General features: G+C 43.0%; 1 long non-coding RNA gene across 2 annotated transcripts; it reads right to left on the bottom strand.

Annotated features, from left to right (window-relative positions):
- Positions 1-7,590: 7,590 nt before the first annotated feature.
- Positions 7,591-21,264, bottom strand: LOC122224793. 2 transcript variants are annotated; one of them, XR_006204939.1, is made up of 8 exons: positions 21,006-21,264; positions 19,719-19,867; positions 19,503-19,607; positions 19,271-19,402; positions 14,038-14,109; positions 13,203-13,747; positions 12,672-12,800; positions 7,591-7,921 (listed from the first exon to the last, which is right to left on the bottom strand). It is a non-coding gene; the product is annotated as an uncharacterized LOC122224793 (long non-coding RNA). The 2 variants fall into 2 exon arrangements; XR_006204940.1 differs by lacking the exons at positions 14,038-14,109; positions 19,271-19,402; positions 19,719-19,867; positions 21,006-21,264 and having other exon boundaries at positions 13,203-13,427; positions 19,503-19,707.
- Between the last annotated feature and the right edge of the window lie 1,720 nt (positions 21,265-22,984).

The raw sequence follows: 22,984 nt of genomic DNA, 5'->3' as shown, positions 1-22,984 counted from the left end.
CTATAAGTCAAAGGGTGCTACTTAATGCTTTAAAACAGAGTACAATAATCATGTTGGTGTCTCAGAAAGATCACTGCAGGACTCATGGAGGATGACTTTAAAAGCAGAGCAAGTGGACACAAACATGTGGAGCACAGTCACAGCACTTCGCCACTTATTTGCCACATGCAGAGTGCTAAGCCCTAGCTTTGCTGGAGCTGATCCTGGCCGAATTTAAGGAATTTGTGGAGAAGACTTGATCGAAACCGCCCTCATTGTCTCTTGCCTCTGATTAAGTCAGGCTGAAAAGATGATCTGGGCATGAAGATGCTCGAGAGGGGGCTGTTAGAAGACACTGGCCAACAAGGCTTGCCAAATGTCCCTTTGTTGACTCTGTGTATTACTCGATGTTCACTAGTAAGAGCTGTGGATTAGCACTCAACATCTGCTTCACTCTCTTTCTCACGTGATGGCTTTCAAACCTCTCCTCCAACTCAATCCACAGTAAGAAAATCATCGTACGTGCTGTCCAGCGCCCACAAATGCTTGTGTTGCACAAACCAATACTCAACCTTACTGAGTTGATGCCCTCCACGATTTCTATTCTGTTCTATTTCATTTCTTCCAGGGCTTTTATGATTAATGAACGATGGGTCCTTAGCCCCCACGCGAAGGCAACTGTTGTAACGTGATTTCCCATATAACAGAGGCTGGAAGGCAAAAGACATTTTACTGCTTACTGTGGCTAGAATTCCAGATATTTCTAGGCTCTACAAACCAAATGCTTTCATAGTGCTCTTGTTACTTCTGCTGGGCAAGCACGTGACAGAAGTGGTTTGTCCTTCTTGCACTGCCAGCAGAGGTTTTGTCGTGAGCATAATCATCTTTCACAGGTACCAAGAAGAAAGACGAGGGGGCCTGTTTTTGCTGGTGACATTTGTATCAGGCACAGAATGGTTCTTGGGTCTGTAGCATTTATGACTTCGTAAGCATAATCAGAAAAGTTTCTAACTGCAGTGGCTTCAAGACCAAGGCCTGAAGAGTCCTGATCTTAGAGTGGTGGCTGTTACTATGGGGTGCTTGGGGAGAGGAGAGGAAGGTTACCAAAAACTCCCCCCAAAGACTTTCTGTCTGCCCTTCCAATGATTCTGTGTGCCTTAAAACAAAACAAAACAAAACAAAACAAAACAAAACAAAACAAAACAAAAACAACCAAGCAAAACAACCTGCGGTAAATCTCTACCTGTCTCAATTATCTAGAGGAGATTCTATTCTCTGCCAGGGACTTTGGACACCGAGTAATCAGTCTACTAAAGTACGAATGAAATACTAAGACATGGGTGCTCAGGACTTTCCTAAGGTTTCACCCATCAAAAATGATCTGAGTCCAGTCACAAAATGAAAGAGAAACAGCTGTATCTAACATCATGAGTCCATCTTAGACACACAAGGTTGAACAAAAGTAGCAAAACATACAAGTGTGTGGTTCTGTTTATATAAAGTTGAGAACATAGGCAAATGGGGCCATATTGCTCATAGATCCATCTATACTTAGGGGCTAGATCAATAAAGAAAAGATGTCCACCATAAAAGTGGGGAGAGTGGGCATGTGATTGGTAAGGGTCATGGAGAGACGTCTCGGATGCTGGCTATGTTCTATTTTTGACCCAAATGGTGATTTCACAGGTGTTTGGTTTGTGTACTTTCCTGTATGTGCGCTGCATCTTATCTTCTCTCACTCACACAAAGGATGAACATCTGAATAAACAAAAATTTTAATAGGGATTTACACACCTTCAGGGTTAAAAAATAATTGATGATCATCCAGGCCATCTACTCATTTGATGCTTGAATCTCCCTAAGACTTCTTCTGTCCTCTGCTTGACCTCTTCTGAAGAGCTAGACTTGGGTAGATGGTACTCATGAGAGCAGTAACACAACCAGGCAAGTAACAGGCGAGCCCCCTAGCTTTGTTGTCATGTAATTGTGATTGTCCACCCTCTTCCTTCAATTCCCAACTGCCAGGTCACTGCAGAGCATATTGAAAGACCTTGGAATGCTCAGCAAATCTCACAGTGAACCTTTGCACCCTCAGGACATAACTTACTTCTCCCGGATCCTTAGGTATCGGAACTTCTTTTATTCAGCAGGGGATACCCATTTTTATTAGGATTTGTTATCCATTTGTTATCCATCCAACAAATATCCATTGTTATTTGGTATTGCTGACAAGAGGCAAGTAAGACAGCAATTACCAATACAATTAAAGAGAAAGGGATACAAAACCTATGCGTTACCTTGAAGTATGTATTGCTTTCTTTTTCAAATGAGCTACTGAGTTTGGGAAGGGGTTTCGGGAGAGCAGAAATGAAGGATGAGACAGAAAGAATACTCCACTCTGAATATAGTCTCATTTTCTATTTTCGGACTCTACAGGATGACCTGGTGAATTGAGTAGGTAAGAGACAAGTGGCCTGGATCTAAATGATCGTCCAGTGGAGGGAAAGATACAACAGAAAGGTTTTTACTGCTCTGGTCTTCAGAGAGAGATGCAATCTATTTTGGGGCGGGGGGGGGGGGGGGAACCAATGTTGTCAGGATTAAAGGTTAATGCCCTAAATCTTTTCAAGCAAAAGGTGTTATGTCGGCTTTAAATAATACATTCTTTTTACAAGTTCAATTTTTTGTTTTTAAGGAAACATAGCCTTTGCAAGAGAATTTTTCCAAAAATTTTTCACCTTTTCCTCCTGCCTCACAATAATTTAAAGATTTTTCTGCTGATTAGAGATTCCTTAATAAACGGGCATGATACATAAGGATAATATGTCTTTAGTTTGTCCATCAAATATCTGCTAAGTGAGTAACAGTGTACAAACGAAAAAAAATTATGAAAGAATAAATAACCATTTGGAACTAGGTAGTTCTTTTTGATATATACAAAGGTTACACATTTTCATGAGAATGACTTTTGACTTCTGAATTACAGGTAATGATTCTGTTATAACAAAAGATAAAACTAAGTAAGTAAAGCTGCCTCTCTCCTCTATGCAGGCAAAAGAAAGTTGAAAAATGAAACAATTATCTGGATAATTCAGACAAAAAATCAACTATTGAGGGAAAGGAGGCCCTTTTTTCCTGGCCCAAATTAATTTGAGCCATCCAATAACATGACCCGCTAGAGTGGAATTTGGCATTAAAGAGGCTTGTCTTGGCTCCTGTCCAGCAGGGTTTAGTTACTGAATTCCTTAAAGGACATTGTTCAAACATGGTCTCCCATGTAACTGGGTTCCAAAGCATGAGCTGCAAGAACCTTGACATCACCAGGCGACTCCAGGGTATTACTCCCTTGGATCGAATTATCCAGAAAATCACTCTCATTCCAGTTCACCTTTCTGCCTTAGACAAAAGTTAAGTGTATTGCCCCAAATCTGCTACATAATAATTACAGGCGAAAGCTTTGCCTGCGAAGTCTGTTCATAAATATGATCTCAGTTCCTAGACTGCATAGATAGAAACCAATGGGCAAAGGGTGACGGCTATTTGGTAACCCCTCTCTCACTACCTTGATCTTCCACATTTCCATTCCTCTGAATGCACATTTGATTAGTGAAATAATTGCATCGATTTCATGAAGGGTAGAAATCACGGCACTTGAACTGCCTACTATTCTAACGTGTCTTGCACGACTCTTAATTTGTTCCCTGAACCCTCGCTTACCAACTGGAGAAAACACAGGGCGGTCTTGCTGAGAGTAACCAAGTTGCAGAAATAGCAACTGTGGCCTTTTGCTTGCTTTCCTAGGGTTTGCACAGCTTTGCTGGCCACGTCTGAGCAAGGTTTTTTTGTAAAATGACCTGGGGTTAGGCATTCTGCCCATGTGCACACCTGGCAGATCGAATCCTCCTATGCTTGGGAACTCGGATCCATGCTGAGTTCCCATTTTCTCTGACTGCAAAACAGACAGGGACCAGCTGGTGAGTGCTGACACGACTCACACTACTGGCGAGAACACTACTTCAGTGTTCTGCGTTTGCTCATTATTTATCAATGGGGAGATATTTCTCCGGAGAAAAGCATGTCCTTTGTCTTCCGACGGAAAGTCCGTTCTTCCAATGGGAGATGACCTAGAGAGGAAAAACTGATAATTCATTTCCCATGTGGAAGTTTTCATTTTAAAGGTTTGAGTTCAAATAAAAGAAGTGAATTGTGGGCCTAGAAAGATCAGATACCTAACTTTTTGCCAAAGCGATGTGATTTCTAATAGCTGATCATGCCATCTCTCATCAAGCAGGCTGCTTTTATCACCAAGCACATATTATTGTTGTAAGTACCATTAACTAAGCGAATGTAACTTCACACCGGAAATAGTTACTCACATCGTCAGCCTCAAGGCAGCAAATAATTCAGCGCTGTGCTTGAAGTGTTCATGTAGACAAAGCACTTTCCTACATGACCCCATGGGCCTCTCCTGAGCCTGGGGAATGTGGGGGATAGAAAAGTGGGGAATCAGGCACTTAGCTAATAAAGCGGTGAGAAGGATATTTTAATGCCGGCCCTTTCCTTTTCGATCTTCCACAGACTTTCCATTCTTAGGTGGGATAACATTTTAAACGTGTAAAAAAAAAAAAAAAAAAAAAAAAAAAAAAAGGATTTTTTTTTTTATCCTTTACCTGAAATTAAAAACTCTCAAGATCTTATTCTTTCCTCCTCTTCTTTTTCTTCTTTCCCTCCCCTACTCTGTCTCCTTTTCTTCTTTTCTTTTCTTGTTCTTCTTGGTCTTGCTAGATCGAATATCAGGGTCCCTTTGCTCTTTGAATTATTCATGCTACTCTGATTAACATTGTATTCATATTCATCCAAAGAAGCTTATTGCGCTTAAGTTTTCCAACCATGAAACTAATGGAGCATAATGGAAATGTAACGGATACTTAGCTATTGTCCTGAAAATAGGTCTCATTACAATTGTAAGTAAGAGATATTAAAAATAACCGTAAAGCGGGAGGCATATTTATGCTCTTCTGAAGAAGAATAGACTTATTTATAGGTGGGGAGACATTCCGTAAGATAAGCGGAAATTAATCACATTGCTGAAGTTTTCAAAGAGGTTAGAGTCCAAATTAAATATAGAAGGGCAAACCAGTTTCTTCCTCTTGCGTGTTTTAATGAAGACTAGAGAGGCTGGAGAAATATTTATATTCTTTTATTCATATTTTCAGGATTGCCTCATGTCTCGATTCTTTTTCAAATCACTCATTTAAGTGAGGGTACTTCAAAGCGAGTATGGGTATTGTCAACTCCTCGTATCTTAAAAAAAAAAAAAGAAAAAGAAAAAAAAGGGGAGATTTAATGGGGCTGGAAATTTAAAAACAACAGATGTACTCAAAGCGTGATTACTGCCATGAGTAAGACATAACGGGGGAGTTTCACCACTTTCCGTAGCTTCGGTTGACGGCTGATTGTATCGTAGAGAAACTGGAGCCCCAGAGTAGCGCTAAGACCATCTCTAGGAAACTGCTGATTTCCCTTGGAGTGCAACAGATAAGGAGCTGTTTCTCTCTAAACATAGCTATCTAACTGCTTTGTGGTTAACAAGAGACCCTGCAAAGAATGATGGGTAATGCATTTAAGGATGAATATCAAAATGTGCTCTGTGGTGAGAGAAGACATTGTGCTCCCAAATGCCAGCTGTGTCACGCTGATGGAGTTCAAGGGTACAGGGGGACTTCGAGTCCTCCACCAATGGACGACGTGGAGAAGTGAGCCGGACTCCAGAATCCAAGGTCAGAAAGAGACTCCCAACAGCACAAGTGTGCTGAAGTCAGATCTCTTCCCTTCTGGCCCCAGATTTTTTTTTTTTTTTCTCTCCGCAGAGCTACATAGCTCAGTCATGACGCCTTGAGCGAGAAAACAACGTCTTCAGACAGTGGCTGAGATAAGAAAAACGGGGCGAAGCTGAGTCCCAGGCACAATGGTGTGCATGTTGATATCACTGAATTATGAACTATTTCCTTTTAATCCAGTTTCAAAAGATGACTTCCTCCATATGCAATTAATTCCCCATATAACTAGAAGGAACTGCATATTTTAGAACAGTTGTGTCATCAGGATGAATGTTTAAACAATCTCTGTGGTCTCTTTCCCACAAACTGATTTAACATGTATATAAAGAGGCTTTTGGAATGAGCACTTTACATTTGCTTCTCAAACTTCAGCGTCTGTTTTCAGTAAATATTGAAGATGAAACTTCCCTCATTCATGCCTGGAGGACTGGCCAATTGCAACCGAGGAATGCAGTTCTTGGGCTCTCATGAATAAAATTCTTCAGTTGTGAACCTAGTCTTTCTCAGGCCATGTCAACAGGGCCACAACAGAACGGATGTAGGATAAAGCATTCATGGCAGTTGACCGAGCTAGTCACAGATTAATATTCTAATTAATACCCAAAACAGTGAGAGTCACACAGACCTGGGTTTAAATCCTGACTCTGGCACTTACAGATTGGATGACCACATACCCTTGTTTGCCCGTGGTGGCCCCAGTTCACTCTTACTGCTCTGAGGTAAATGAATGGCCCCCCTTTCAAAAGTGCCCCAGCTTGAGCCAGAATGTCTATGGTCACCCTACTAAAAGCGATACCCAGCTTAGGTCTCTATGCCCTCACTTTCTACGGGTGCACCCGTATGTGTTGGGGATCTATCCTAGAGACATATCGCATAGGCCAAAATCATCCAAACTGATGATGCAAATAACTCACCGTTAATTCAAATGCAACCGTATGCGTAACAACATAATTCACCGAATTTTGAAGGTGTGGGTTTTCTCCCCGCATACTGGTTTTCTCTTCTTTTCCCATTTCAAGTAGGAACCAGTTCCTTCCTTCAGGGAGTTGTGCAGGATGAAAGGCAGAAGCCCCAGAAATCTGTGGCTTTTCCTGTTTTTTCTTTGCTTTCTCTTTTTGTAAATACCTACAGCCATTGAGGAAATGAGTGCCCCAGACTCTAAGGAAGAGGGACAAAGCATGGGGGGGTGGGGAGGGGAGGGAGTCAGAGAGAAGCTCTTCTACAGAATGGGGTGGCGGAGGATTGCAAACACCACAGAGAAGGTGAGCGGAGGGGGTGGTAACTAAAGCCACGGGCAGGACCGCCAAGGAATTTGCAGGACACAGTGGAAAATGAAACCATGGGTCCCTTGTTCCAGTCTGAAGATGGCAACAGCAGAGCATTAAAACAAATCCGGGGTTCTTCTGAGCACCAGGTGGTGTGAAACTACACGGGTCCCGTGGCCATGCAGCTGCAAAGGAGGTGACTTCTTGGTGTGCCGAGAGGGAGGCATCCTCCACAAAGCCCCCTAACCCCCAATGGTGCCACCAAAATCCAGGGTACCACGGCGGGCCTCATGGTGCAGATGTCAGCGGTGCCTTGACAGATAGGACATCCCTTCCTCAATCGTCCTCATTTCCCGAGTAAACCTTCTGGTGTGACTTTGGGTAGGAGAGGGCGCCCTAACAAGGACGAGATGGATGCTCTTGCCACTTTAGAGGAAGGATGGAGGCTGAGAGTCAGAAAACAAAGTTGATTTAAAGAAATAAAGAAATTGATATGTTTTGCACACTTCAGTTTGTGGACTAAAATTTATTCCACATATGCTTTTATAAATATTTAAGCATATAAAACCAAATGTTTAATATAAGATCCACATTGTAAATATTCCTTTGAGAGTCTTTTTCTGCATGGACTGGAATGGCTGAGCTTCTTAAAATATAAGTTCATGAAGTGGAGGCAAAGATGCCCGCTTTCTTGGTAAACCTCCATGAAATACCCACAGGCTTTCTTCGCTGCTGCAAGGACTTTGATCTGCATTTAAAATTCAGATTGTTTGTCTCAGACATTTTCCTTATCCGTTTCATGTGCAAAAAGCTCTGGGAGTCACTGAATGGTAGGTTCTGTGGGATGAGAAGTTCCATGGTTTTGGTTAACTGTGTATGTGAACACCTTACGTATGACGGTAAATGCTTTTTGGTTTTTGTTGTTTTAAAGAAAAGGCGATTCTTTGTATGATATTTGAGCAAGTTAGTTAACGTGCTACAGTATTTTTGTCTATGAAACGAGGATCATACCTGCTTCTTGGGGCGTTGTCAGAGCTCACTGGACATGACTCCGCCATGTTGGCCACACAGTGGTAACACAATTTCTAGCTCATATTTAGCTCATGGTTCCTGGGTTGTTACCTCGAACGTACCTGCTCACGCTCTCTGTCTCTCTGTCTCTCTGTCTCTCTCTCTCTCTCTCTCTGTCTCTTTTTCTTAGTTGTAAACAACAGAATCCCCAGCCACCATAGAGTTCTGGGAATTTTTTGGTTTTAACACCAAGATAATTGATTTGTCCCCAAAAGGACAAATTAGCACCAATTTCCTCAGATACCCAGGGATGACAGAACAGATTATTTCATGCTCCTGCCAGCCACTCCAGGCCTTGGGCAGAGAGTGAATCATTGAGGATTAGAATAAAAAAAAAAAAAAAAAAAAAACACAGAGATTGTAGTCTTTAATGACTTTAGAGACTTCTGGGGATGCCCAAGGAACTCCCTCATGCATGGGGTCCCAGACGCCTCCTCCCCATTCTGCCAGAGGAAACTCCAGAGGAAACTCAACTCTGTTTTATATATTGTCCATCTAAGTAAGATTTTGTTTAATGGAATGGCACAGCTAAAAAACGAAATAAAAACATTTGAATATCACTGATCTGGTCCAACCCCCACCTCTTAGAGTTGATGAAATTGAGAACTAGAAAATTACGTGTTTAATCAAGATCACACAGCTAGTTAGTAGCAGAGGTAGGAGTAAATGGAGGTCAGCTCCAGCCCTGTGCAGTTTTCCTTCTAGCAGACTGCCTCTTGCAGAAAGATGAAGCTAAAATCACAGATGTTTCGGGGTCAGGATTTACACCTTATGAATCAGCTGTACAAAAACAGTAGCTTATTTGTTTTCTATAACTGATTTAATCTTGCTCTGAAGCTCTCGTTCCTACAGATGGCAGGAATAAACTTGCTAAGGAACAGTCTCTTCCAGGGTGAATAAAAGGGGAGGGGGGCTGAATTTGCTCTTGTCCATGGTGAAATTCCCTATCAGAGCCGATTCTCCACCTTCTAAGGACCTTCCCTCCTCCCTTCTTTCCAAGATGGTGACTGGATAATGGGGGGATTGATCCTCAGGGAACAGGAGGAGGCAGGTCTTTCTCAGATTGTCTTTCTCCGCCGGCTCCTGCTGTTCTACAGCTGAGTTGTGACTCCTCTCCATCTTTGGGCACCAGCCTCTGCCCTCCCTTCATGTGCTTTGTAAGTGTCTGCAGCTGGTGTAATTTGTGGTCTACTCTCAGCGAGGGCCATCTATGGTGACAGCTCCCAGGGAGCAAGGCCATCTCTCCCTGGGAAAATTCTAACCATGGTACCAGTGCCATGGGAAGGCCGTCATCAGAACAGAACTGACCCCCGTTGAGGAAAGCTCCTCTTTATCAGGCACCTAAAAAACTGGAAATTCATTACATTTCACATACATCCTTCCCTTAACTCTTCCTTGAAGTAAAAAATCAAAAGCAGACATGTAATTATTTTAAAAGGTAGATCTTCTTGTTAAAGGCAAGTGAGTAAAAACATTTATGCCCTTCCTCTTCCTAAAAATCCAATGAAAACAATAAAAGGAACAAAAATAGGAGGGAAAAATGTCTCCAACATGAATGAAACAAGGAACCAGCTACAATCCCAAACCACAGACTATATTGTTTGGGGTTTTGCCAAATATTGTGGGCATGGATGGAGATGAGGGAGGCACTTAATGCTGACAAATGCCTCCTTGGATCTCAAATAGGATCTATATTTCTCTAAAATTGAGTGGGACGGCCCTGAAAACTCAAGCCACTGATCCTTTGTTTGGAGAGGGGAGATTGAAGTACGTGAATGAGACATGGGAGAAATGGGGACTTTCCTTAAGAGATACCGAGTTTGGGATGTTACAGATTTTTCACTTCTTTGCGCCTTTCTGAGTTTTCTGAAACTTGTTATATGAGTGCTTTTCGCCAAAAGGATAGCCATTCTAGTAAGCAAAAGCCAAACACAAACCAAAACAAACAGAAAACCCCAAAGCAACTAGTTTTATCAGTTGTGGGTAAAAGGATTAAAGGATAATTAACAGCTACATCAGAATTCTTCTTGGGGAGAGACAGTCTCTATTATAATACCTTTATGGGTAATTGAGTATAAAAGACAAATCAGATCCAGAGTCTGGAAGAAGATGGAAGGCTAGAGTGAAAACCAAATTGTTCTGCATTCAAATCTGGGCACAACTAGTAGGGCTTGGTGGAGATTATGACACCTGAGAGGCAAGCAGGAAAAGAAGAGGGAAGGGACCCAAGAAACAGTGGGCGTGGTGCCAGGGGTTGTGGTGCTGTTAGAATCTCTGTTAGTAGAAGTGGCCAAGAGTCTTCCTAACCTTGAGAATGGGGAGGTCTTTAAGTTATTGTCCTTACCGTGACACAAAGACCTCCTTCAACCTTCTGCTACACCCACAAGGGTCTTGGCTTTGTTTCCTCTGTTATTTATCTATCTATCTATCATCTATCTACCTACCTATCTAATCTATCTCATGAGGTGGGGTAGAAATAAAGGGAACCAAAAAGATGAGATAGCACTTGTGGATAGGAAATGATGGTAGAATTATAAGCTCTAAATCAGGGCTGATTTGGAAAAGCCACAAGCTCCTCCCACTCCACAACCCCACCCACCCACAGTCTATTCCAAACTGCTTCTACATACCTGCAAAGGGGTTTGAGCTATTTTCATTGGTACCATACTATAAGCTTTGGGTTGAGAAGAAGGGTGGGACCATTTGGATAGAGATCAAGTAAGAAGTCATTATAAGGACATCCTATCTACACACTCACCTTAATCCTTTCTAGACCACTTCTCCTCTCCTCTCCCAGTTCATTCACCACATGTAAAAATAAGGAAAAAAAAAAAAAATCCAACAGATGATTCTTACTGGTATCTGGAGACTGTTCAAGATCTCAGTCCTTGCTAAGATATCTGACTACTATTTTGAGTCCAGAACATATTCCTTCTCATTATAGTCTTTCTTCCTCTGAAGAATCTTCTATTTAAATAGTAAGGACTTCTAGTAACACTAATTTTTCAAACTATTATCTATTGAAAGCCCAAAGTTCCAAGACAAATTGTCTCTCAACACACCCATTAAAAAAATAGTGGAGAAAAAAAACAGGACAACCAAAGATTTGTAAAATTTCCAGTTTAAAAAATAGAAGAATGGGAGACCTCGGCAGTCATTAAGCAATAAGGAAATAATCAGTCCTGTTGAATAAGAATAGCGATGACTTCCAGCTCAGGTATTTACTTGGTTGGTGATTCTAGAAGCTGCCCTCTGGGATGAACTCCCTGCTAATTATCCCATGTTAATTCATGCTTGGTGAGTAATAAAGAACATAGCTTTCTTGGAAAATACACACCTTCCATACACTTCTTCATGCTGGTGCAGAACTAGTGGCCTAGGATTAGTTTTAAGGATAAAATCACAGGCGGTTGGCAGCCAGGCTTGAGGTGTCTTTGACAATGGGTTTCCTAAAAATCTTAGTTGCCCTCTCTTCCACTTCCTGTCAACTGCATGTGCATACAGACACAGCCAGAGATCCTGTGTGGACTGTGTTTAAATAGGAAGATTCCCTCTCTTTACATGTGACATTAGTGATCTGTCTCTTCCTACTCCTTCTTCGATGCCTGCTTCTTTGAGACAATTTGAAATCATAACTTTTCATGGTGAGACACCCCTGAACCTGAAATTTTCCAATGGGTCTGAACAAGGTTTTTTTCTGAGAACTTTTCTTTTTTTAATTTTTATTTTAGAGAGACAGAGAAAGAGTGCGAGTGGGGGAAGGGCAGAAGGAGAGAGAGAGAGAGAGAGAGAGAATCCTAAGCAGTCTCCATACTCCACATGGAGCCCAACTCATGATGCCACAACCCCAGGATCACAACCTGAGTCAAAAATCAAGAGACACTCAACTGACTGAGCCATCCAGGTGCCCCTCTTACAGAGAACTCTTAATTGATGAGATAAAGTCACACAGCATTTCCAGCTGAGGCTACTAGCTTGATGTCATTGTTTCTAAGTGCTTTTTGGGGGGATAAAGAAGTGGTTGTCTTTGTCAGCCTTTCAAAGCTCCAGATCTTGGGGATTTTCTCCACCTTAGGTTGTGGCCACAGTCAGAGGGCACCTCCTTTAGGAAAGCAGTAATGGCTAACCCTAGCACTTGGTGCATGACAAAAGATACCTCACCTCTACCCAACTGTGGCTCCCATCCCCAAACCCAATTCCACGTTTTTAGATTTACCTTACTTTCACTGACCAAATGTGTTTATTAGTGTTTCTTTTCTTTTGCCTGCCTGCCTGCTTTCTTTCTTTCTCTTTCTTTCTTTCTCTTTCTTTCTCTTTCTTTACTTCTTTCTCTCTCTTTCTTTCTTTCTTTTAATTGCAAACTATAAAATCCATGCTGCTTTAAGCAAAATTCATTAAAAGTTATTTATTAAGATGCATTGGGAGATCTGAAGAAGAAGAAGCTCAAGGCTAAACCCCGAGGAATGCAGCTCAGAACCTCATACTGAAGGGATATTGCTGCCACCACCACCTTCACCTGCTCAGAATCCAATCTGTTTCCTCATGTTGCTGACTTCCGGGTCAGAGTTTCATGTGGGTGTTTGATTGGTGGATCTTAGGGCACATGCCTGCTCTTTGGCTGCAAGGGATGCTGGGAAGTTCTTACCTGGGAAAGTAAGACTGGTGTAAGAAACTAGGAAAATGTAGAGCAGGGGTATGACAGAATGGCAGGTATCTGTTAACGGAAAATTTCTTGTTAAAGTTTATTTACTTATTGTGAGAGAGAGAGAGAGAGCGCGCGCGCGCACACACAAGTGGGGGAGGGGCAGAGAGTGAGCAGAAGAGAGAAACCCAAGCGGGCTCCTGTGCTGTTGGCATAGAGCCTGACTCAGGGCTTGGGGCTCAAACTCACGAACCATGAGATCATGACCTGAGCAGAGATCAAGAGTCAGACGCTTAACCAACTGACTGAGCCATCCAGGCACGCTGAGAATTTTTGTTTTTTTTTTCATGAACAATTTTTTCACAAGACCCCCAGAAAGATTCAGGCTTCAGAGCCACTACGTACCGCAGAGAGTGAAGATGAAGCATGAGGCTAAAACACAGTTTGGTTGAAGGTCTATAGAAGGTAGATCTCTGGGTTCCCTCATCCACCTCTGTGCAGCCAGGCATTTATATTTCCACCCTTCCGGTCCTCTTCTCTCTCTTCTTAGAAGACTAGACATTTGTTCTCTGCTGAAGTCCCATGCTCAGGGATGCCAGGCCGAGAGGAGGACCAGGCCAAGGTGCTAAACTGAAAACAAGGAGATGAAGTTAAATCTTGCTTGGTAAGTGTGGAAATGATCTATTTTCAAACCCTGAAGTGATACTTTCGGCTATCTCCAGCTATATTCCTGATGCAGGCATATTAGGAAACTCCGCTCTAATTCCAGGCATCTTCGCTGTGGGCTGGGGGAAGGGGGATGGAGTGGGTTGTATTGATCATTTGCTTCTTCTCTCACAACACACAGGGATGGAGTTCTCATTCTTTTCTTCCAGGAATCTGTCCTCTGCCTGTCCTGCTATTCCATTCCACGCCACCCGGTGAGGCTCCCAAGAGTGTTCTGCACAAGCCTGTTTCCAGTTTAAGACGCAAGCAAAATGGTGTCCGGGTTATATTTAGTTTTGTTTCCACCACAGGTAACCTAGACATCCTAGAAAGACAGCCAAATTATCAAGCACAATAGCTAATAGCTGAAATAAGCACACTTCTCTTCCTAACTAAAGTTCAGAATTTTATGGGAGAGAAAAGATGGCTTTCCCAGGTTCCAAGTGTCCAGGATCCTGACGCCGCATGCCATCTGGTGGTCTTAATCTGTATAGCTCCGGAGTAACTCCAGAGAGGGAACAAAGGGAGCCCTCACCTCCTTCAGAGGCGGAGACTCCAACAGGCCTTCTGCTACCCGTTTTAGACATGAACACGTCCAGACCACCACCTTAAGAGGAATGAGGAAAATGAGGGCTATCCTATTTGGGCACGTATCTCAAAATTGTCATCATCCGCTTAAGGTTCATTACCACAATGACATTCCTACTTATTTTCCCAGGTGTTGTAAAGTTTTGGGATGGGAATAAAATATCACTTCTAGAAACATAAGTTAGAGCACCCTGTATTTTACACCAACCCTCCTCTTTGAAACACAGGGCGTCTTTTAAGGAATTGTGTCTCAGAGTCTATCCCAGCCTAATGTTGTAAGACTGCATCCTACCGAACGATCTTCCTTGGGTTTCAATCTTTTGTTTCCTGCTGTGGCTTTTTCAGTGGCTGCCAGATAGCAGAGACATGCAACCCACACCTTCTTAAATAGAAAATATCACTAAATAATCTTAAATAATGGAGGCCAATTCTACTTTTTTCCCTGTTCCTTGTATTAAATTGCCTTTCTGAGAACAAATAGGGTTGATGGGGGGTGGGAGGGAGGGATAAGCATGGGTGTTGTATGGAAACCAATTTGACAGTAAATTTCATATTTAAAAAAATAATAAAAATAAATTGCCTTTGATCAAAATTAAATTATTTGAGCAAAGCAGTGCTGGCCCAGTCTCAATGGGGTACCTAGAAAGACATGGTAAGGCAGCAACAGGTTTACTTTCAAAGTTTACTGCCAACCTTTTAGAAACCCAAACACAGGGGCGCCTGGGTGGCGCAGTCGGTTAAGCGTCCGACTTCAGCCAGGTCACGATCTCGCGGTCCGTGAGTTCGAGCCCCGCGTCAGGCTCTGGGCTGATGGCTCGGAGCCTGGAGCCTGTTTCCGATTCTGTGTCTCCCTCTCTCTCTGCCCCTCCCCCGTTCATGCTCTGTCTCTCTCTGTCCCAAAAATAAAAAAAAAAAAAAAAAAATGTTAAAAAAAAAAAAAGAAACCCAAACACAAACAAACAAAAGTTTCTTTCACGGGGCACACATTTCTATTTGATCCAATAATCCATCAAAATGAGTGACAGAAAAATCACAGATATTCCTGCATATGAAAAAATATACTTAAGTCTGACCATTGTTTGCAAAATTGTAGCACCAAAATACACTATCAACGCTGAAAAGAAAAGAAAAGAAAAGAAAATGGTAAAAACAGTGTTTTCATAGAGTCTATGGCCAACCTACATGCAAAAACTTAGAATTCCAGAAACTAAGCCATTAGCCCAGAAGTGGAGAAAATTCCTGAGTCTTGTTCAATCAAGTCACTTTGATAACACGCACTCACTAGCTTGTATAAAACTAAAATATCCAATAGATTCTTTCCCTTACATCTTGTACAGTGGATACAATGAGCCATTAATCGGTAAAGTAATTGGCTTGGCATCTGCCCTGGCTGTTCCCTGCAAGAACATGCAGGTCTAGAAAACACCACAAGAAGGCTTGGTAGTTGGGGAAGAGGCGCAGTGGAGGGCAGGCGGTGGCACATGGATGTTTTCCAATCCTGCACAGACCACTGATAGAGCCTTCGATAGGCCATCCTTATTCCACACTCAATGTATGGCGACCATAATGGCCAAAATGCAGATTCTGAATTCTTGGGTCAGTTTTGCTGTTTTGGTCTCCAGGTACAGAGAGACAATAGCAGGTGGGAATAAAGAGGTATTGAGGTCTAGGTTGGATATCCTGAAAGCTGAGTTCCAGACCCAGTGTTGCCAAAAGTTAGCGGAGAGCCTTTCAGAAGCTGATTTACCTTTCCAAGTTGCAATTTTCTCGTCTTCCAACTCCTACTCGTACCCCTTTCTCACTTTCCCCTGCCCGCCCCCTGCACCTTTCCAGGCTGGGGAGAGGATGGGGAGCAGCAGAAAGTTCCGTGAGCTCCCTTCTCAAGGTGCTAGAGTAGTGGGCCCAAGTCCAATGGAGTAATTTTTAAAAACACATGACTGACCCGTCCCCCTCCCTGAATTTGGGCCAACCCATTACTTGTCCCTTCCTTTCTCAGTTTTCCTTCTCCCTCCCTTGGGTTCTTTCCTGTCCTTCTGTGTCTATATCCACAACCTCCTTTCCTGGTACCCAACAAATGCTCCCAATTCTGTTTCACTTTGTTGGCCTAAGATGCAATATTCCCATGGCTGTATGTTATGCCTTTTTAAAAATGTTGTGTGGATGGGTAGTTGAACTTACAGCAGAAAGTAGGGAAAATATAGAAAGGCCCATAATAATGACAATGATAATGATGATGATGATAGCCATGGTTTTATCGAGCACTTGCTCTTTGCCAGGCAATGTGGAAAGCATTTCACATGTATTCATTCATTTAATTCTCCACTAGATAAGTGCTGCTATTATCTGCATTTTGCAGGTAAGGAAACTGAGGCACCGAGATGTTAAATGACATAAAAGAGAAAGTTAAAAGTTACCCACAAAATCATGCTGAGAATAACAATAACCACCCTGAAATCCTTATTTCTGCGTGAATGGAAGGCCCCTTGCCTCATGCATACATTTATTCTCTAAAAGCAATTTTGAAGCAATTCTGTGCTGCCCTGGGGCCAGCTGTGGATTTAAGGACCTTTCCTGATAACACATTTGAGGCATGACCTTTTTTCATTAAATGCAGAGGGGACTTCTGGCCAGTGGAAGGAAGACGTAGACTGAAATTCACCGCCATCCTACATCCTACATCCTTACTCCCATCTGGTCATTCCAAAGACAAAACTCCAAAGAAGAACACAAGATCTTGCCAATAGCCAGCCTTGGAAATGAAGGTATTATAAATAGCAATCAAAAAGTGCCTACTACGTCTGCCCTGAGAGCAGTCACTTCAGTAACTGATATGTGTCCCAGGAGAACAAGTGTTGTCTTACTCCCATTAGTGATGGCAGAAACTGTAACACACACACACACACACACACACACATACCCACACACACTATGCGTGTCTGAGAACAGGGAAGTGCTCATGATGGAGGAGAATGAGAACCACTGAACAGAATGTGTGTGTGTGGTATGATGGCAAACATTGTTTAAAAAAGGGGGGCGGGGGGACCCATATGCATTGCAAAAGTACTGGAATTTAAAAAAAATAGAAAAATGAGTGATTCTGCCTGAGGAAAAGTTATAGGGGATTTTTCTTTTATCTTTTTTTTTTGTTTTTTTTTCTTTTCTCTTCTCTTTTCTTTTAGATCCCCAAATTTCTACAAAGAACGCATATTATTTTTAAGCTCAAAATGGAGGTCAATGAGGTCATCTTAAAAAAAAAAGGCTCTACAAGTCGATTAACAGTTGAGTCAGTAGATTATATTCAAGCGAAATTCAGAGTTCTTATTTTGTAAAAGGGAAGAAAACTAATATTTAGTAGCTAAGCATTTTCTCTTACATTACCTTAAGCAAGCTTTGTAAGGCTTTGTTTTTTTGAAGGTTTGTTTGTTTGTTTTTTAAATTTTTTTCATGTTTATTTATTTTTGAGAGAGAGAAACAGAGACAGAGCATGAGAGGGGGAAGGGCAGAGAGAGAGGAAGACACAGAATCTGAAGCAGGCTCCAGGCTGTGAGCTGTCATCACAGAGTCCGATGTGGGGCTCAAATGAACTCACGACCGTGTGAGGTCGTGTGAGATCATGACCTGAGCCGAAGTTGGACGTTTAACTGACTGAGCCACCCAGGCGCCCCTGGCTTTGTAAGGCTTTGTAAAATCAGTATTCTGTAGCTGTGGGGACATTAAGTAATGTGCCCAAGGTCACTCCCTGAGAAGGGGCAGAATGTCCAATTCCTACTGACTCCCAAACTCAGATTCTGTTCTCCAGACCAATGGTGTTCCACTATTTTATCTTCTAACACAAGTATAGTAACTATTTTCCTCTATGGTTCTTGGAAGCAGCAATGGAGAGAGAGTAAGGATGGGGAGTGAGGCAGGCGGTACCTCTCAGAACTAGCTGAAGGCTCCCACGTGATCTGGATTTGCTCTGACTCTATCCTCTGTCCCCCCGAAGATGTGGAAGTCTCAGGGGACCCATTGAGTCACGAACATGATTTCCAGGACAAGTGAGAAGGACCATCAGCAAAACACGTCTCCAGAGACATCCTTTGGCTTAAGAATCTCTGTGCCTTTGGCTAAAATGCGCTCGGCTGGTGTAAAACTGAATTATCCAATAGATTTCTTTCTCTGAGCATAAAGATGCCTTAAACCCTATCACTTTTAGCAACAAATAAGTTTGCCAACTTCTCTCCCAAGTGGACAAGAGGGTGACTATGAACTCCAAGGAAGACACATACATGGAAGGCAAGAAGGGCACCGAAAAGCCACGAGATCTACATGCCCTTCTTCACAGCCCTGCCAATGGCTGGCCTTGATTATAATATTTAGGTTTCTGTGTTTATATCTTGTCAAAGGAAAGCAGAATATCACATTCTATCAAGTCACTTGAAAAGAACCACTGATTTACAACTCCGAGGCACTAACAGAGTGTTTGATTTAAAGAAGTGTATCTATGTAACTGAAATAAACATACCACACTCCAGAAAGTCTGTAGAGAGCTTCTCTGGGAGTAAATGGCAAAGAAGAACCACGACTTGTTTATATTCCTTCCCTTGCCTACGGGTTATCAGGGCCTTTTTCATCACCTTGGAGGGAAAACAAATGATCAAAAGATGGGTGACCCCTGTCCCTTCCCTATCTCCTTCCTGGTATGTCAAAAGGCTTTCCAGCAAGGCAGGGCAAGCTAATTATTTTCTTCTAATCAATCAGCTATTTTAATGATGTGTGACACTCCTGATCTATCAGTGCCATTAAGATAATGTCTGCTCTGTTGGGTGGCAGCGAGTTTACACACAGTTGACTAGCCAGCCTGGACCCTCTACAAATCCAAACTCATATTCATCTGGGTATGTATTCCAGGGTCTCAAGAGGGAAAATCAGACTCAGATTCCCCTGTCTAGGTGGAAATGACTTGAGGAATTATTGAAATGTAAATCTGCCTCCAAAGGCCTACCACAGAATCTGAAATTTCCACTTATTCCTTTGAGGATTTTTAAAAAATTGTTACATGCATGTATGCACGTACATCGGTACGTAAGTATGTACGTATGTACTTATGTATGTATTTTTGGGTCTTCGAGAGAAGTCACTGTTAAAAAAAAAAAAAATCCCCGAACGTACTGAGGTGTTACCATTTCTTTCCAAAGTACCTCAGAAATCTTTGTCAGAACAGCCGCCTTTCAGAATGCAAAGACACAAAAAGAAAGATCCGGAATACAGTCTTGGTGTCCCAGCTGTACTACTCCGGGGAAGGCGGATATCAGTGGGAGAGCAGGAGGATCCTTGGGGAAGGAGTGGGAGACACAGTGTTAAGAGAAGGTGGGAAATTCTGACAGGAACAGGGACCTTAGTTAACACGAACACAAACTCAGTTCTGCTCACCAGGTTGCTAGAAGTCTGCCCTTCAGATCGTCCATATACTAAGCAGAGAGTGAGTCCTCATTCTCACGGGCCTGAGTTCACAAGCACAGGCCAAGCAGAAGTCTACTGGTGGCCACCGGGGAGAGAAAGAGTGGAGAGAGTGAGCGTGGCTGTGCCACAGGCCTCGGCCTTCCTGACAGCCTCACCCCAGGGCAGGCCGCTCCTCCTCCTCCTCACTTTCTCTTTGGCTTCGGCACTCTAGCAGTCTCAGGAAATCAGATGGGGAACTCGCTGGTCTCCGTCTCGCCAGCTGACAGTGGCCCCGACCAGATGTTTCGCCGGAAGTTTTCACACCCCTCTCCCATTAGGCGGTAATGGCACTGGGGCTGCAGGGGGAGGGGGGGGGGTGCTGGGCTGCTGGGCCACAGCTGGCAAGCAGCTTTTGTTCTGGATGACTTCAGCTTGAAAATCTGCCTTGAGAATGTTCTCCTCTCAAAGGAAGGGAAAACCCTATCAAGGCATGGACACAGGCTGCTTTCACCTCTGAATGGGGCCGGTGCGGGGGAAGGGTGCCATCCTCCCTGTTCATAGGCAGCTCTTTGTTCGACGGTGGGGGGTGGGGGGAAGGATTTGGGACACCACCATCAACCCTGCCGCTTGGCAGAATTCACCAGGAGTGGCCAGCTTGCCCTGCATCCTGTCTCTCTCTGTGGTGTGTGTAAAACTCTGTGGGCTCCTTGTAAAGGTATGTATACTCAATGTCTCCTGTCCTCAGAGAGCTCCCCATTACAGCATAGGGGTACAGAAATATGAACACAGAATTACAACAAGGTGTCAAAAATGCTAATAGGGATCTATGTGTGTGGTGTGGAGACACAAAAGAGAGATAAGAGAAAGCCTCACAGAAGAAGAAAGAGTGGTATGGGTCTTAAGGCAGAATGAGTAGGAGTTTGGAAATCGGGTGAGGGGAACAGGAAGTCCAGACAGAAGGAGCTATGTGTGCAAAGACACGGAGGAAGGGGGAAACTGTGGCCTATACAACTGCCTGTACTTTCTGTGAGAATGAAGGGGAAAGAAGTTCAAAATTTATTTACTGCTTTCCTCAGGAGGCCTGGAAATGCCTAGCGGGAGGCCCAGGACTCCCACCTGGAGAACCTGTGGCTGCCAGGGCCTGAACAGATCTTACCTCCTCCCTCAGGCAGCCCTCCAGCCCAGGCCCCTTCCTCTTCACAGACCTAGCGAAAGAAGCATATCGGTTCTAAGACACTACGACTGCCACTGCTTGGGCTGGAGCATTTGGCTACGTTCCTGGCCTCTCGCCCCCTTCACTCCCAACTCCCTGATAAACCACAGACAGCCAGCCCGGGTTTTTTGCAGGGTTGGGGAGCGGTGGAATTGATTCCCCCACAGTCAGGGAGAGTTGGGGGCTACCATGTCCCCTTCGCAGACTGCACGAACCCCCATCTTGGGTTAGGGGGGCTCCGTCAGCAAATGACTAGGAAACAAATGGAAAAAGATACTCACCTTTATGAGAGCTCAAAGAAATGGTAATTTCACTGCAGAACGTCCTCAGAGCCAAAGGTGGCTGGGTTGGTGGAGACCCTGGGAGACTGAAGCGGTGTGTCTGGAGAGCAGTTCCAGAATCTGTAGCTTGAAAAATGCTCATTTGCTTTTGCTCAGTAATTTCCCTTCTGGGAATGGGTCCTAAGGTAACCAGCAGACATGGCGGAAGAAAAGATTTGTGTACAAAGCTGTATCTCATAGCCTGTTACAACTGGGGAAATGGAAACAGTCTAACAATAGGGCAGTGGTTATGGAATTCAGCGTCCCCTGTAGGAAGATTACGAGGCTTTAAAAAAAGATGCTTGAAAAAAAAAAGCCTTAATGATGTGGGAAAATATGCATAACGTTATATCATGCCCAATTGTCTTAATGGTAGAAACAACTCCACCGAGGAAAATTGCAAAGAAAGAAATTTAAAAGCAATGTGCCAAAGTGACACCTTGATTGGCTATAAATCTGGCACGTTGGGCTTTTTGTTTTATTTTTGTTATTTTGTTCTCTCTTTTCTTGCTTCTCTGTGACTTTCTGAATTTTCTACGTTTTTCTTTCACAGAAAGAAAAAATAATAATAAACCAAAAAAAAATCTATTGGAAAAAAAAATTTATTTACTGCTTTGGCAAATATTTCCTGGACACCGTCTTATGTTTCAAGCAAGTATGGTGGGGAAACACAAATGAATGTGAACTTCCTGGAGCTTATGGGTGGACAAAAGAAAATAAATAAGTACATAAATTATAAACCAGGGCAGCTGCTTTGAAGGAAGTACAGTAGTCCCCCCTTATCCACAGTTGCATTTTCTGTGCTTTCGGTTACCCGAGGTCAACTGTGATCTAGAAGCAGACGACCCTCCTTCTGACAGACTGGCGTGTCAATAGCAGCCTAATGCTATGTCACAACGCCTACACCATTCACCTCACTTTGTCTCATCACGTAGGCATTTAATCATCTCACATCATCCCAAGAAGAAGCATGTGGGGCGCCTGGGTGGCTCAGTCGGTTGGGCGGCCGACTTCGGCTCAGGTCATGATCTCGCGGTCCGTGAGTTCGAGCCCCGCGTCGGGCTCTGTGCTGACAGCTCAGAGCCTGGAGCCTACTTCAGATTCTGTGTTCTCCCTTCTCTCTGACCCTCCCCTGTTCATGCTCTGTCTCTCCCTGTCTCAAAAATAAATAAACATTAAAAAAAAAATTAAAAAAAAAAAAAGAAGCATGAGTACAGAACATTAAGGTATTTTGAAAGAAACCACATTCACATAACTTTTAGTACAGTGTATTATTATAATTGTTTTATTATTAATGTTAGTCTCTTACTGTGCCTAATTTATAAATTAAATTTTATCATAGGTATGTACATATAGGAAAAAATAGTCTGTATAAAGTTCAGTCCTATCCACAGTTTTAGGCATCCAGTGGAGAGCTTGGGAACATATCCCCTACAGATTAGGGGCGACTACTGTAATCAGAGTTTATAATAGAGAAAAAGAAAGCAAGGGAGGGTTTGCCTTAGACAGGATGCTAGGGAGGCCTCTTGGAGGTGAGGGGGGATAATCAGCCAGAGAAGAGCCTTCCCAGCTGCAGAAACAGCCCATGCAAAGGTCCTGAGGCAGACAGAGGTTTGGAAAATTTGGGAATCAGAAAAAGTCACTACGGTAGGGAGAGAAGAAAAAGGTAGGAGATACCTTTGATGAGTTCTTAAAGGGCTAGATCATGCAGCGTTTTGTAGATCAAAGCAAAGGGTTTGGAGTCTTTTTAAAGCACAAGGAGAAGATACAGCATTGTTCTAAACAGAAGAGAGACATAATGTGAATTTAGCTGAGAAAAAACTTCTGACTTTTGTGTGACGAATATATTGAAGGAAGTCAAGAATAAAAAGAATAAGAATAAGAATAAGAAGAATAAGAATAAGAATAAGAATGAAAATTCCCCCTAGCCCGCTAAGAGC

This window comes from Panthera leo, chromosome B4, assembly GCF_018350215.1.
Source record: "Panthera leo isolate Ple1 chromosome B4, P.leo_Ple1_pat1.1, whole genome shotgun sequence".
Lineage (NCBI taxonomy): Eukaryota > Metazoa > Chordata > Mammalia > Carnivora > Felidae > Panthera > Panthera leo.
Note: the sequence above shows the minus strand (reverse complement) of the source record. Positions and strands in the feature narration are given on the sequence as shown.